Here is a 15,274-nt window from a genome sequence, read left to right as displayed (position 1 = left end):
TGGTCCATCATTATTTCTTCAAAACAAGCTCAAAATTATACTGTAGCTATTCTACCAAAAGTCAGTCAGAAACAAAAAAGTGTAAGAATTAGACCAGGGCAATTATTGAAATAATGAGATGACACAAAACCAGCTGCTTGCAGAAATCACCAACTGTACGGATAACAAGGTAGTACGCTCTTGCTAATATTTGACAAAGCTTGTTCAACCAAAAGGATATAAAAAATCATCAAGTATCATTTTACCTATATTCTATAGGACAACTACAGTAGAGCAAGAAGGGAAAATAGCTTATTGCATTATACATGTACCTAAATGTTGCTCTCTGTTTATGTTCAGGAAAAATTTCACTTTGGAATCGCTATCTTTTTTAATGTGGGAGTAAAATGCATAAAGACCTAGGCACCAAGAGCAACAACAATATATATCATCTCCTCTCCTTTGCATTATGCTATTGTTCATGACAATGCTATCAATGCACTGCAGTCAGAACAAGATCTTGGTTTCCAATATATGCCTTGACGTGAACAGAACTTCCAAACACTTCGATCAAATTTAATGTAGCACTTATAAATGCTTAATTAATGAAGAATAAAAGAATAATAGAAATTGCTTTCTTTACTGGTACAATTTAATAAGGTGTGCAAATAACAAGTTTTAGCATTGTATAAATACTTCTATGTGCTCTACTGGCCTCCAATCATACTTGTCAGATCTCATAATCTAAGCCAGGTCTGGTTTGATTTGGCACCTAGATGACAAAACTCCTTGAAAAATCTCCGTGCTGAATGTACATGGGTTAATGAATGAATTCCCTTTAAGTCAGTACTAAAGCACAGCCCCAGCATGGTTCTAGTGGGCATTGTATCATCAGAGTTGTTTGTCAGCTGAGATGTTAAACTATAGGCCAAAACACTAGGCTTGAAATAAGAACAGGAGGACTTGTGGCACCTTAGAGACTAACAAATTAATTTGAGCATAAGCTTTCGTGGGCTACAGCTCACTTCATCGGATGCATAAAATGGAACATATAGTAGCAAGATATATGTATATGTATATATATATATATATACATACAGAGAACATGAAAAGGTGGAGTAAGAGGCTAATTAATTAAGATGAGCTATTATCAGCAGGAGAAAAAAACCTTTTGTAGTGATAACCAAGATGGCCCATTTAGACAGTTGACAAGAAGGTGTGAGGATACTTAACATAGGGAAATAGATTCAATATGTGTAATGACCCAGCCACTCCCAGTCTCTATTCAAACCCAAGTTAATGGTATCTAGTTTGCATATTAATTCAAGCTCAGCAGTTTCTTGTTGGAGTCTGTTTTTGGAGCTTTTCTGTTGCAAAATTGCAACCTTTAAATCTGTTACTGAGTGGCCAGAGAGGTTGAAGTGTTCTCCTACTGGTTTTTGAATGTTATAATTCTTGACATCTGATTTGTGTCCATTTATTCTTTTGCATAGAGACTGTCTGGTTTGGCCAATGTACATGGCAGAGGGGCATTGCTGGCAGAAGATGGCATATATCACATTGGTAGATGTGCAGGTGAACGAGCCCCTGATGACGTGGCTAATGTGATTAAGTCCTATGATGGTGTCACTTGAATAAAAATCTGGACAAAGTTGGCATCAGGCTTTGTTGCAAGGATAGGTTCCTGGGGTAGTGTTTTTGTTGTGTGGTGTGTGGTTGCTGGAGAGTATTTGCTTCAGGTTGGGGGGCTGTCTGTAAGCGAGGACTGGTCTGTCTCCCAAGATCTGTGAAAGTGAGGGATCATTTTTCAGGATAGGTAGTAGATCTCTGATGGTGCGCTGGAGAGGTTTTAGTTGGGGGCTGAAGGTGACAGCTAGTGGCGTTCTGTTATTTTCTTTGTTGGGCCTGTCCTGTAGTAGGTGACTTCTGGGTACTCTTCTGGCTCTGTCAATCTGTTTTCTCACTTCAGCAGGTGGGTATTGTAGTTTTAAGAATGCTTGATAGAGATCTTGTAGGTGTTTGTCTCTGTCTGAGGATTGGAGCAAATGCGATTGTATCTTCGAGTTTGGCTGTAGACGATGGATCATGTGGTGTGTCCTGGATGGAAGCTGGTGGCATGTAGGTAAGTATAGTGGTCAGTAGGTTTCCGGTATAGGGTGGTGTTTATGTGACCATCGCTTATTAGCACACATCCCAACATCTCAGGCATTGGCACCCTAACAGCAGGATTGTCTGGCTATGTGGACTCTCTCCTCAGATCCTATGCTACCATCACTCCCAGCTATCTTTGAGACACCACTGACTTCCTGAGGAAACTACAATCCATCAGTGACCTTCCAGAAAACACCCTCCTGGTCACTATGGATGTAGAAGCCCTCTACACCAACATTCCACACAAAGATGGACTACAAGCTATCAGGAACAGTATCCTCGATAATGTCATGGCAAACGTGGTGGCTGACCTTTGTGACTTTGTCCTCACCCACAACAATTTCACATTTGGGGACAATATATACCTTCAAGTCAGCGGCACTGCTATGGGTACTCGCATGGCCCCGCAGTATGCCAACATTTTTATGGCTGACTTAGAACAACGCTTCCTTAGCTCTCGTCCCCTAATGCCCCTACTCTACTTGTGCTACATCCATTTCCTGGACACTACTGCGCTAATAAGTGATGGTCACATAAACACCACCCTATATTGATGTTTCCAGCTGAAATTATTAAAAAATGAAAACCAAATTTTGCGAAGCCTAATCATCATCGGAAAATTGGTCTCAATTCAGTATGATGAAATTCAGTAAAGATAAGTGCAAAACACTTCACTGAGGAAGGAAAAATCAAATGCAAAACTACAAGATGGGGAATGACAGGGTAGGCGGTAGTACTGCTGAAAAGGACCTGGGGGTTATAGTGGATCATAAACTGAACATGAGTCAACAATGTGATGCAGTTGTAGAAAAGGCTAATATCATGCCGGGGTGTATTAGCAGCAATTTTGTATGTAAAATGGGAGGTAATGGTCTTGCTCTACTCAGCAATGGTGAGGCCTTAGCTGGAGTACTGTGTCCAGTTCTGGGCACCACGCTGCAGAAAAGATATGGAAAAACTGGAGAGTGTTCAGATGAGACCAATGAAAACAATAAAAGCTTTAGAAAACATGACCTGTGAGGAAAAGTTAAAAAAACCTGGGCATGTTTAGTCTTGAGAAAAGAGGACTGAGGGGGGACCTGATAAGAGTCTTCAAATATGTTAAGGGCTGTTACAAAGAGTACAGTGATCAATTTTTCTCCATAATCACTAAAAGTAGGACAAGAAGTAATGGACTTCATCTGAAGCAAGGGAGATGTATTTGTGCAGGAAATGGCCCTACTTGATTATCATGCACATTGTGTAAAGAGTTGTCACTTTGGATGGGCTATCACCAGCAGGAAAGTGAATTTGTGTGGGGGGGTGGAGGGTGAGAAAACCTGGATTTGTGCTGGAAATGGCCCAACCTGATGATCACTTTAGATAAGCTATTACCAGGAGGACAGTGGGGTGGGAGGAGGTATTGTTTCATATTCTCTGTGTGTATATAAAGTCTGCTGCAGTTTCCACGGTATGCATCCGATGAAGTGAGCTGTAGCTCACGAAAGCTCATGCTCAAATAAATTGGTTAGTCTCTAAGGTGCCACAAGTACTCCTTTTCTTTTTGTAGATTAGGAAAAAACTTTCTAACTATAAGAGTAGCTAAACTCTGGATTAAGTTTCCAAGGGACACTGTGGAATCCCCATAATTGGAGGTTTTTAAGAACAGGCCGCACAAATACCTGTCGGGGTGGCCTAGGTTTACTTGGTCCTGCCTGAACTCTGGACTTGATGACTTCTTGAGGTCCCTACATTTTTATGATTAGTTATTATTAGAGAGCTTGACTCTTTTCTTAGGATTAGCGTGATATTAGCCCGAGTATTATGGACATATTCAAGATCAGATAATTACATATTATTTTCAGTCTATATAATTTTCATAGGACTGTCTGTCTATCTGTTTTCCTATGGAGGCTTACCCTGGATAAATTAGTGTACATGTCTTTATCTGAGAAGTAGTGTTGTATATGCCTCTTGGTATAAATGCCCGGTGTGTATCCACCCCTTTGGTGGCTGCACTTCAGTGATAGCGATGATTTCTATATACTAATATCTAACACTTCTATGGCAGTTTCCATTTCCAGAGCTCAATGTGCTTTACAGAAAGCAGGTAAGCATTACTATCCCTCTTTGACAAATGGGAAAATTCAGGCCCCAAATTTCTGTCCCTGATTTATGAGCTAATCAGTTTCACTAAAAATATATATGTACAGATATTTTGTAAGACTTTGGCAAAAAGGAAGGACAATTTTGCTTTGACCTAATGTAGAGCACAATCCATCTCTCAGTGGTGTCAATGGGAAGTCGCCACATCAATGGGATTTTGATTGGACCCTACACTCTAAATTCAGAAGTCATTCCTATGTTTGATGAATACATTATCTCAGTAGTACTGAACTTGTTGTGTTTCAACAAGAAAAAAACAATACTTGGTCTCATGCCTAAAATAGTGGAATTGAATGTTATTTTCAGGACATGTTTTCGTTCATCATTTGTGTAAGTGCAATGGGCTTTTCCTATTGATGCTTTGAATGCTTAATTTCAGGACACATCTGTTTTTCCTCTGGAGTTAACTTTTTAAAGTAACCTTTCAGAAGATGAAAGCGAGACATGAAACATTTTCATTTTCTTGTAGAATCTCATTTCTCAAGAGATTGTTCCATTTGGGAGGTGTCTGGTTTACTTTAAATGATAGCAACTTGTTTGAAAAAAGACAGACAGACTCAGGTAAAAAAGAAGTTTGTGAATAAAAAAGCCACACAAAGTGGAGTTCTTTTTATTTTAATTAATCTGTACAAAAATTAACTGTAAAGTTTAAAGGCTGAAGCAAGCTAATGTTCAACAATTGACAGATATAATCAGATAATTACTGCTTTTTAATGAATATTAAAACATCAAATATTCAAGCCTTGCGGCTCACTTTATTTTTAATATTCTGCTGTAATGTTTTACTTTTTACCCTGATTATAATTTGGGAAATTCAGTGCAATTCACCTTGAGTGAAATTCACCCCAGTGCCAAAAGCGAGAACTAAGGTGAATGCACCACTCAAGTCTCACTTGAGATCTAAAAATAGGGCTTAAACAGGACATAAGCGGTACATAAACTTGTACTGACCCCATGCCTAGGAGTGAACTTCATGTCTTATGAACAAGCTAACCTTTTCCCTATGTCCCTGAGCTCAGGAATGTTGTGAATCCAAGCAATTCTACTCAGGGGAGTATTTAAAACATTAGAGGCCATAGGTTTGTGGCAAGAAATAAACTAATAATATTCAATAATAATCCCAAAGACATAAAAGCACTCCAGCGTAGCCAGGTGTCAATTGTCATGAACTCATCTCCACATTCTGCATTAATGACAGGAAATGCCATGTGGCTACCAAGCAAAGCTGAGTTGGGGGAGCAATGGGAGGAAAAACAAAATTTGATTCCATCTACCCTGGAAGAGCAGAGCATGCTAATTACAGATTTTCCATTGCAGATTGATATTAATGGAATGGATGCAGAAAATAGTACTTTTTATAATATATTGCAATTTTAATGCACAGTCCTGTTACCTATTGACACATAAGTTGTCTGTGCTATTCATTTCAACAGCACTAAGCACGTGATTAAGGTTAGAAGGATGGGACACTCATTCTGTATGTGTCATCTGAGATCCTAACTCCCATTAAGAAAAGGAGGACTTGTGGCACCTTAGAGACTAACCAATTTATTAGAGCATAAGCTTTCGTGAGCTACAGCTCACTTCCTCAGATGCATATCGTGGAATGCAGTTTCCACGATATGCATCTGAGGAAGTGAGCTGTAGCTCACGAAAGCTTATGCTCTAATAAATTGGTTAGTCTCTAAGGTGCCACAAGTCCTCCTTTTCTTTTTGCGAATACAGACTAACACGGCTGCTACTCTGTAACTCCCATTAGTTACAATAGGAGTGAGGCACCTAAATACCTTTGAGGATCCAGGCCATCATTCCTAAAAGTTTCTTGGAAAAGATATTGCTAGAGACCCTATGCTGACTTTCCTTATCCATTGTCCTTCTGTCCTGCCCGAAAAAGGAAAGGGGGAGAAGAGAACAAAGAGAAGAGATTGTGTTGAGAGGGAGGGGGCTGACAAACAGTCAGTGAACCAAATTGTTGTCTTATGGTCAATATGAGCACGATTTAACGAAGTCTATTTATGTCCTTCCTGGCCTTTCATTCAGCCATATTCCACTCATTAAAAGTCAGGATTGTCAGTGTTAAGGTACCAAGGGATTTTCATTCAGAAATTTCTTTCTGGCTGGTATCAGATGTAAAAAGCTGAATGCAAAGAAAGAATACTCCACCTTTGAGATGAAATTTAAATATGAAATAAAAGTGACCTATTTTGGGAAGCACTTATACCCACTGTTTGGGGCCTAGTCAAAAATCCCCACTGCTTTCTTGTTTTCCTTTTTCATTCTCTCAGGCTCCCGCCACCCCCACCCCATTGTTTGTTTGTTTTTTTTAAGGCACTTGATAGCTTTATACCCCAAACCTGCTGTCCCCTAACACCATAACCGTAACCTTTATTATGGTCACACAAAGTCCAGTTTTCTTACAATACTTTTTGCTAATAGAAAATGATGCCCATTTGTCATAATCCATTGGAAAATGCTCCGCTGTGTGTTTGCTTTTCCTTGCTCACATGCCCACAAGCACAACTGCAGACTCCAAAGCTTTGGAACAATGAGAACCATGATCCAAATTATGGTATGTACTTTTGGCAGGATTCTAAAGGCCCTTTGATGTCAATGTGAGTCATTTGGTTGGCATTAGATATGGCCCAACACAAGCATCGTAACTGTGGAACATTCAATAATGTTGTGCCTTGTTCACTGGAATTAGGTCTATATTATGTCTGCAATCTATGTTCTGTGTCTTTATATCTGAGGATCCAGGAAATATCTCATGACATAATACACAATATAAGGGTATACTTGTGACACCTTAGAGACTAACCAATTTATTTGAGCAATTTATTTGAGTCTCTAAGGTGCCACAAGTACTCCTTTTCTTTTTGCGAATACAGACTAACATGGCTGTTACTCTGAAATATAAGGGTATATTACCTAAGTGTGTTCAATGGCACCGAAAGGGTGAAACAGCTTCAAAGGCATCCTGGGTAGATTAAGCAGGAGTGTCAACATCAAGAATGCATTGTGTGGATGCATTTCTCCTGCTTGATAATATAAAACCAAACCTGTCTTTCTAGGACCTCGTCTTGCACCACTGTAGTCAGTAGGAACGTTGCTACTGAATTCAGTGGGTACAGGATCAGGCCAGAAAAGGGCTGCTCCAAAGCCCATTTAGTCAAAAGGAGTCTTTTCCATTGACTTAAATAAGGCCACCAGCGAGCCGCATTGGAGACTGCACTAGTATATGAAACGTATTATTATCTCAGGCACTTTTTTTTATTTTATGAAGAAATGAGGGGGATAATGATTTACAGACTATACACCTATTCAGCTGTAGGAAGGAAACACATGGACATGACACAGCTGTAGTTCTGAGGATAATATTTAGCTTTCTCACTAAAATATTTTAATTTTCTTTTCTATGCCATCTGAGCTGCCTTAGAAAACAAATGTTAATTTCAAAGTTTTTGAACTCATAATATTTTTAATTTTCATTACACAAACAAAATCCTCCACTGATAACTTACATTTGTTGCAACTGGAGTCACAGATGTTATCTATGTATATATAATATAGTTGGATTTCAATATTTTTGCACTTACTATATATATTCTTTTCATGTTAATCCCTGTTGCCATGAATTTTGAGCATCTGTGCATTAAAATTATTGCTTTTATTACTGTTTAAAGTAGTTTTAACAGGAGTATGAATATACTTGTATTGATTTAATATTTACTTAGGCCCTGATCCTGCAAATATAATGCTGACAGACCCTGGTCGTCGGTGGGCAGGATCAAACCTGGGACCTCTGGAGCTAAATGTATGAACATTTACTGCATGAGATAAAAGCCATATGACTCTTCGCTAAGGCTCTAGAGCAGACTCACTAATATCTCTGTAAGTGGTCTTGGTGCCACTAGATGGGACAGACAACCACACACAGGGCGCGTTACACAAACACTTGGGCAAATGCTTAATTATACTACCATGAATAGTCCCATAGAAATAAATGGGGTTAATCATGAGAATAAAGTTAAGCATGTGCATAAGTGCTTGCAAGAGAGAGACATTACATTTTATACTTAGTAAATTCTCCTTCATTGGACCCTGATATTCTCTATTTCAGAATAAAGTTTTTATTCTCTAAGGTATATGCATTGATTAGATGATTGTTTATGAGTGAATAAATATTGTTTCTCTAACCTTTCAAAAAAAGAGTATTCCACTCACACTCAACCAGTAGAGCAGCTCAGCTACGGTCGTAGGAGTTAAAAATTCAGAATTTACTGGAGTCCTTTTTTGGTTTTACTGTGACTACATTGGGCCAGATTCTTCTCTGGTTCACACTGAAATTGTGCCTCTGTGATCACATTCTATGGGTCATGCCTCTAAAATAGTGCATCTTATCTTCCACTTACCAGCTGAGAATGTACTCTTTAGGAGAGATTAACATGATTATAGCCCATTATCTACTTCCTGAAGAAGTGCAATCAAGTTAGAGCCCTGTTCATGGAAGAAAACACATCTCGGCCAAAAATGGAGGATAGTACCACCAATTCTTGACTTGAACAAAATAGGGTATGTTAAATGAGACCTTATTCTTGTTTTAGAGAAAATTACAGCTATTAGTCGGCTACTCAGTAGAAGTTTAGAATACACAACGAAAGCAGGTTGGTCCTTATATATTGTTGATAAATATAATAATGATAATAATAACTGAAAGGCATGGAGCTTCTGGAGGGATTCAAAGATCTGGTGATGTTATCAGACAGATGGGCAAGAGAGATGATCTCAGCTTCTGTGTTTTGTATGGACTGGAGTTGGATAATGTGGATGACAGGGAATCCAAAAAAAGGGGATTATAATACTCATGATGTTAGACGATGAAGGCCTGGACACGAGTTTCATTAGTGCGAATTGAAAGAACAGATCAGCTTTTAGAATGCTATAGAGAATAAAGCAGCAGGATTTGGACACTGCTGGATATATTGTGAGAGGGATTAGTCAATGGTGAGATGCCCTACAAACTTAGCACTGTACACTATCAATAGAGCACACATTAAATGTATTAAGAACTGGCTAACTGACAGATCTCAAAATGTAGTTGTCAATGGGGAATCATCATGAAATGGGAGTGTTTCCATTGCAGTGCAGCAGGGCTCTGTACTAGACCTAACACCATTCAATGTTTTCATCTGTGATCTGGAAGTAAATATAAATTCACCGCTGATAAAATTCGTGAATGATGAAGACTGGTGGAGTGATAATGATGAGGACAGGGCAGTCATACAGAGTGATCTGGATCATTTGGTAAGATGGGCCCATTCTTTAAAAAAAAAAAAGTTTTAACACAGCCAAATGCAAAGTTATACACCTAGGAACCAGAAATGCCACAGTCAAAGACTAGGCAGGAGGTTCTGTATTATGGGAAGCAGTGACTGTGAAAAGGATTTAGCGTTCATTGTGGAAAAGCAACTCACCTGAGATCCCATTGTGATGCTCTGGAAAAAGGGGCTAATACAATATTTGGGTGTATAAATAGAGTGGTATTGAGAAGGAGTAAGGAGGTGATTTTACCTCTGTATATGGCACTGGTGAAACTAATACTGGAAGACTGTGTACATTTCTTGTTTTGCCATTTTAAAAAACATGTTGAAAAATCAGAGAACATGAAGAAGAGAGACACAAAATGATTTATGGGCTGGAGAAAATGTCTTATAATGAGACACTTAGGGACCTCAATCTTATCTAGTTTAACATGTTTTTTAAGAGGTGACTCAATTACTGTGTACAAGTACCTTCAAGGGGAAAATTACTATGTGCTAAAAGGTTCTTACATCTAGTGCAGACAGGTACAACAAAACCCAACATTTGGCCCTGATTGTGGGTCAAGGTTCCATGTGTATAAGACTAGATACCTCGCTGCGATCTATCGAAAGAACCAATATCTGGAAGCCAGGGGTGAAAGTAACATTAAGCACTTACTGGTACGGTGGCCCGGCTATGGGCCCCTAGAAAAAGCAGGGCCTTGGGCTGAAGGGCCTTGGGCGGGGCTGAGGGGAGTTAACCTCCCCCAGCCAGCCCATCTGGGCTGCCTGGCCCGCTGCTGGGAGCCTTTTAAATTGCTAGAACCGGGCCAGCTGCCCCTTTTGCCCCCCACATTGGCAGCCCAGGTGGGGCAAAAGGGGCAACAACATTAAAGTGCTGTCACGGCAGCACTTTAACGTCAGTTGCATATGGGCCCCTTTTTGCGTACGGTACTGGTGGCCCCTTTTTACCGGTATGCCGTACTGGCCTGCTTTCACCCCTGCTGGAAGCTGAAGCCAGACAAATTCAAATTGGAATTAGGCGCACATTTTTAACCATGAGGGTGATTAACAGTGGAACAAACTCCGAAGGAAAGTGGTGGATTCTCCACTTCTTGATATTTTCAAATCAAGACTAGATGCCTGTTTAGAAGATATATTTTAGCCCAACACAAATTATTGGGCTCAATATATGGATAACTAGATGACATTTAATGGCTTGATATAGCTAAGAGGTCTAACTGGATGATCTGATGATCCCTTCTGGTCTTAATCTCTGTAAATATGAATGTATAAATGAGAGAGAGAATGGTGGTGTTATTAACAGTGAAGGAAAATGGGATTTTAGATACATGACACGGAAAACGTGCTCTCTTCTATGTCCAATCTATTGATTCCAACCCACTCTTGTTGAGCCTGGGAAGTCAATGAGAGTTTGCCATTAATGTCAATGGACACCAGACAAGCGATAATTCCTTTCTGTTTTCCCACAAATTTTCCTGCATGCTCTCATCCCAAATCTCCGACTGAGACAATCCTATAGTTGATGACATGGCACATGGGATGGGTTAATTTTGTTCGTGCCAACAGTACAGTGGAAGATGCATCTATTGTCTGACTTAATGTTACTAAGGTATCTTTTGATTAAATCCTATTATCCAACATTTTCCTGATTTATACTATCCCTTGATGTCATACCGATATATTTTAGTGGATTACATAGATAGTTAAAAATATGTCAGTCTTTGATGGATGCTTAATTGTATATGGACTGGATACAGCAATCTATTTTAGGAAATGAAATTACAGAACTCTGGAAAAGCTTCTAAGCACCTAAAATTATGTAGATCCTACTGAATTATATTACAAATAACCAGTTCTCCCCCTGGTACTAATGAACGGGTGGTCCTGAAAAACTACACTGTGAAAGAAAAAGGGTAAAATATTTGGAGCTATCTGTTGTATCATATGCAGACTGTCAAAGGGAATCCACAGATGCTTTAGGGCAGCTTTCTATTTGCTTTGCACTACTCAAGCAGTACAAAGTTGCCATAGGGCCAGACTCTTGGCCCGGGCTATCTCAATAAACTTATCAAAGACACACTCTATTGCTCTGTTACTGCATGCAGCAGCTGCCATATGGCAGGATTAACTTTTATAGCCCTTTCAAAATTAAAAAACCAATTTTTTTAAATGATTATTGTAGCTGGAAAAATCATCACATTCCAGCCTTTTCTCTTCTACAGATTCCCAAGCCTATGGCAGAAAAGTTTTCACTTACAACTAAGAGGAAAGGGGGTTAATCAGCTATAAAGAAGATACATTAATGTTTGGAATTAAGTTAGAAAAAAAATGGAAAAAAGACTAAATTTTAAAAGAAAAGAATAAACCAGCCCCTTTCTATTGTGTGCAATTTAAATGATCCTGACTGATGATCTTGTTCAATATCTCAGTCTCTCTTATCTGAATTTTAAATCCTTGAAAACTTTGACAAGCAGGATTTGGCAATTTTATTTTGGCAAGTGCAACCATGAGCCTGATGTTGTGTTATATAATGATTAAAACCTGGAAAAATACATGGAATATGGAAGGAACCCAAATTGCAGTCGCATACTCCGAGCTTATCTATAGCAAAGCCATTGCTGTAATAAAAATGAACTGGATGGTAATGCATGAGTAAGCTCTTCAGATGTTACAAGCTGACTTGTGAAAAGAGGAAAATACAGTGGCTCTCATGAAATGATGCTTTCTTCTGGCCATTATTATTTAATTCTTCATAGAGGAGATGGAAAGCTACTAACACACATGTGTTTTTTTCCCAGCATTGTAATTTAAACAACATATGTGGTGCTTCAAGACCGTATGTACACAAACATAACCTGCACCATCACTTTCATGATATCAGTGATGGGCAATGAACGGAGACAAAAAACATTTATTTTCTTATAAACTGAAGATTAAAGAGTCTTTTCTGCCATAAGAACTGTGTTTATGTTAGAAATGTCTTGGGAAAGAAAGTTGCCTATGAGCATCAATGTCAATAGTTAACTGTTTTTATTTGAAGAACATTTGTAGTGTAGAATATCACCTGCTATCAGCGTGCTCTCTTCAGAAGTAAAAAAATCTTTATCCAGTCCATTCAAGCACAGAAAAGTTGCCAATCCTGCACAGTTTGGTGCTTTTCCAAGTACCAAAGACAGGTGTAATGGTTCATAGAATCATAGAATATCAGGGTTGGAAGGGACCTCAGGAGGTCATCTAGTCCACCCCCCTGCTCAAAGCAGGTCCAATCCCCAACTAAATCATCCCAGCCAGGGCTTTGTCAAGCCTGACCTTAAAAACTTCTAAGGAAGGAGATTCCACCACCTCCCTAGGTAACGCATTCCAGTGCTTCACCTAATAGCCAACCTAAACCTTCCCCACTGCAACTTGAGACCATTACTCCTTGTTCTGTCATCTGCTACCACTGAGAACAGTCTAGATCCATCATCTTTGGAACCCCCTTTCAGGTAGTTGAAAGCAGCTATCAAATCCCCCCTTATACTTCTCTTCTGCAGACTAAACAATCCCAGTTCCCTCAGCCTCTCCTCATAAGTCACGTGTTCCAGTCCCCTAATCATTTTTGTTGCCCTCCGCTGTATGCTTTCCAATTCCTTCACAACCTTCTTGTAGCGTGGGGCCCAAAACTGGACACAGTACTCCAAATGAGGCCTCACCAATGTTGAATAGAAGGGAACGATCACGTCCCTTGATCTGCTGGCAATGCCCCTACTTATACAGCCAAAATGCTGTTAGCTTTCTTGGCAACAAGGGCACATTGTTGACTCATATCCAGCTTCTCATCACTGTAACGCCTAGGTCCTTTTCTGCAGAACTGCTACCTAGCCATTCGATTCCTAGTCTGTAGTGGTGCACGGGACATGGGATTCTTCCGCCCGTTCATTTAGTTATTGTTAAGCTTTTCAGTCTTGTTTTGTTTCCATTGACTGTATGGTATTGATTTTGTTTCTAATTAATTGTTAGGGGTACCCAGAATGTAAGGCAGGCAACAGCTGTGTTTTTATAAATCCAAATAAGCAAAGATATAATAAAAAGCAGAGGTCCTGGGTGGTATATCCCAGCATAAAATTTCCTTTATCCTCTAGAGTGTGTGGTTATGGAGAAAAAATGGGGCCATCAGAAAATGGACAGCTATTTCCCAACTCCTATTTCCTTCACTGAGGGACGTAGCCTGTATGGAGCTTCTCTGAAGATCCCTGCAGCTTCTAAAAAGTATGTTTTATGGAGGGTGAGAGAAAAGCGAAATAGAAGCATAAGGTGGATAGGTGTGGGAGGAATCTTTGAAAAGAGGCACAACCCTACTGGACTACATATATAGTGAACTTATTTGGCTCCCATTACATTAGTAGAGCACTCCGCAATCTTTAAGGCATTTATCCTCACAATACTCCTGTGAGCTAAGGAACTGCAATTACCTGCATTTTACAGATGGTAAATTCAGGCACAGTGAGATTGAGTGAGTTGCCAAAGATCACACAAGAAGTCTGGTGAAGAATAAGGACTTAAACCCAGGTCTTCTAAGACCTCATCTAGTGCCCTAACCACTGGACCTTCATTACTGCTACCTGGTCTGGCTTCTAGTTTCTATTTTAGCTGTTCATTTTTGCCTGCTTTAATGCCATATAGCTTTCTAGAATGATTTTTAATGGGTTAATTCAGATAGTGACTGCTCTAATTAGAGCAAAAATGTGTTGTTTCAAACAATCTCCTTTACTGTTTGCATCCTACATTCCCACTGGAACAGTGAACATACACGAGCAACAAATCTACTTACCACCCTGCTGCTGCGTGCAACCATGAAATGAGCCACAGGGAACATGAACAGGAACTTCAGGAAGTGACACAGACTGTAATTAAAAGCTGACAGTGTGAGCAGAAGGTGAATTCCATCGAAAGCCCTTTTAAAGGAACCAGGCCATTTTCTGGTTCCTTTCCCTCTCCCTCCTGTGTTTATTAAATAAAAAAGATCCTTGAAAAACTATGGTCTTGTGCAGTTTTATGTGTTTCCAGTTTCAATAGCACAATACAGATGGTAAGTGACCCAATATAAAAGGCTTATGATATTCATAACAATCTGGAGCTTAAGCTGGTGATGAGAGAGAGACCCTGATAGCTAAATGACTGTTTTAAATATGGATACCCAGGAGCTATCCTTTGTACCTACCCAGGTTCTACACAGGCCATCTACAAACATCCAATGCCTGATCGTCCCAGCACAAGATCAGAACATTAAAATATATTAATAATACTTGACTCTTATTAATAGAATTTTCCCCAAAGTCCTTTACCATGGTGGCTGGTATCATAACTCCCATTTTACGGAGAGGGATGGAGGCTCAGGGAAGTGAAGCGAATTGTGTAAGTCACCTAGCCGGTGAGCCAGGAATAGAACCCAAGTCTCTCAAATTCCACTGCAGGGCTCCAGCCATGAGGCCACACTGCCTCCCAATAAAACAACAGGCATCTTGAATTTTGCTAAAGCAACTTAAACTTGCAGCTGACAAAATTGGGGGAGTGGTCATTGATACAAGGTGATCTGGATCGCTTGGTAAACTGGGAGCAAGCAAACAATATGTGTTTTAATACAGCTAAATGTAAGTGTATCCATCTAGGAACATGTATACACATCTAAGAATGTC

The 15,274-nt window shown here is 39.6% G+C and overlaps 1 long non-coding RNA gene across 1 annotated transcript in view; it reads left to right on the top strand.

The window, feature by feature from the left end:
• Positions 1 to 14,576, top strand: part of LOC144930762 (uncharacterized) — a 30,467-nt gene extending 15,891 nt beyond the window's left edge. The window contains exons 3-4 of the long non-coding RNA XR_013636119.1: positions 13,721 to 13,847; positions 14,380 to 14,576. This is a non-coding gene — a long non-coding RNA (uncharacterized LOC144930762). The remainder of the gene's footprint in view (positions 1 to 13,720; positions 13,848 to 14,379) is intronic.
• The last annotated feature ends 698 nt before the right edge of the window (positions 14,577 to 15,274 follow it).

Source organism: Lepidochelys kempii, chromosome 7 (genome assembly GCF_965140285.1).
Source record: "Lepidochelys kempii isolate rLepKem1 chromosome 7, rLepKem1.hap1, whole genome shotgun sequence".
Lineage (NCBI taxonomy): Eukaryota > Metazoa > Chordata > Testudines > Cheloniidae > Lepidochelys > Lepidochelys kempii.
This window is presented reverse-complemented; position numbering and strand designations above follow the sequence as displayed.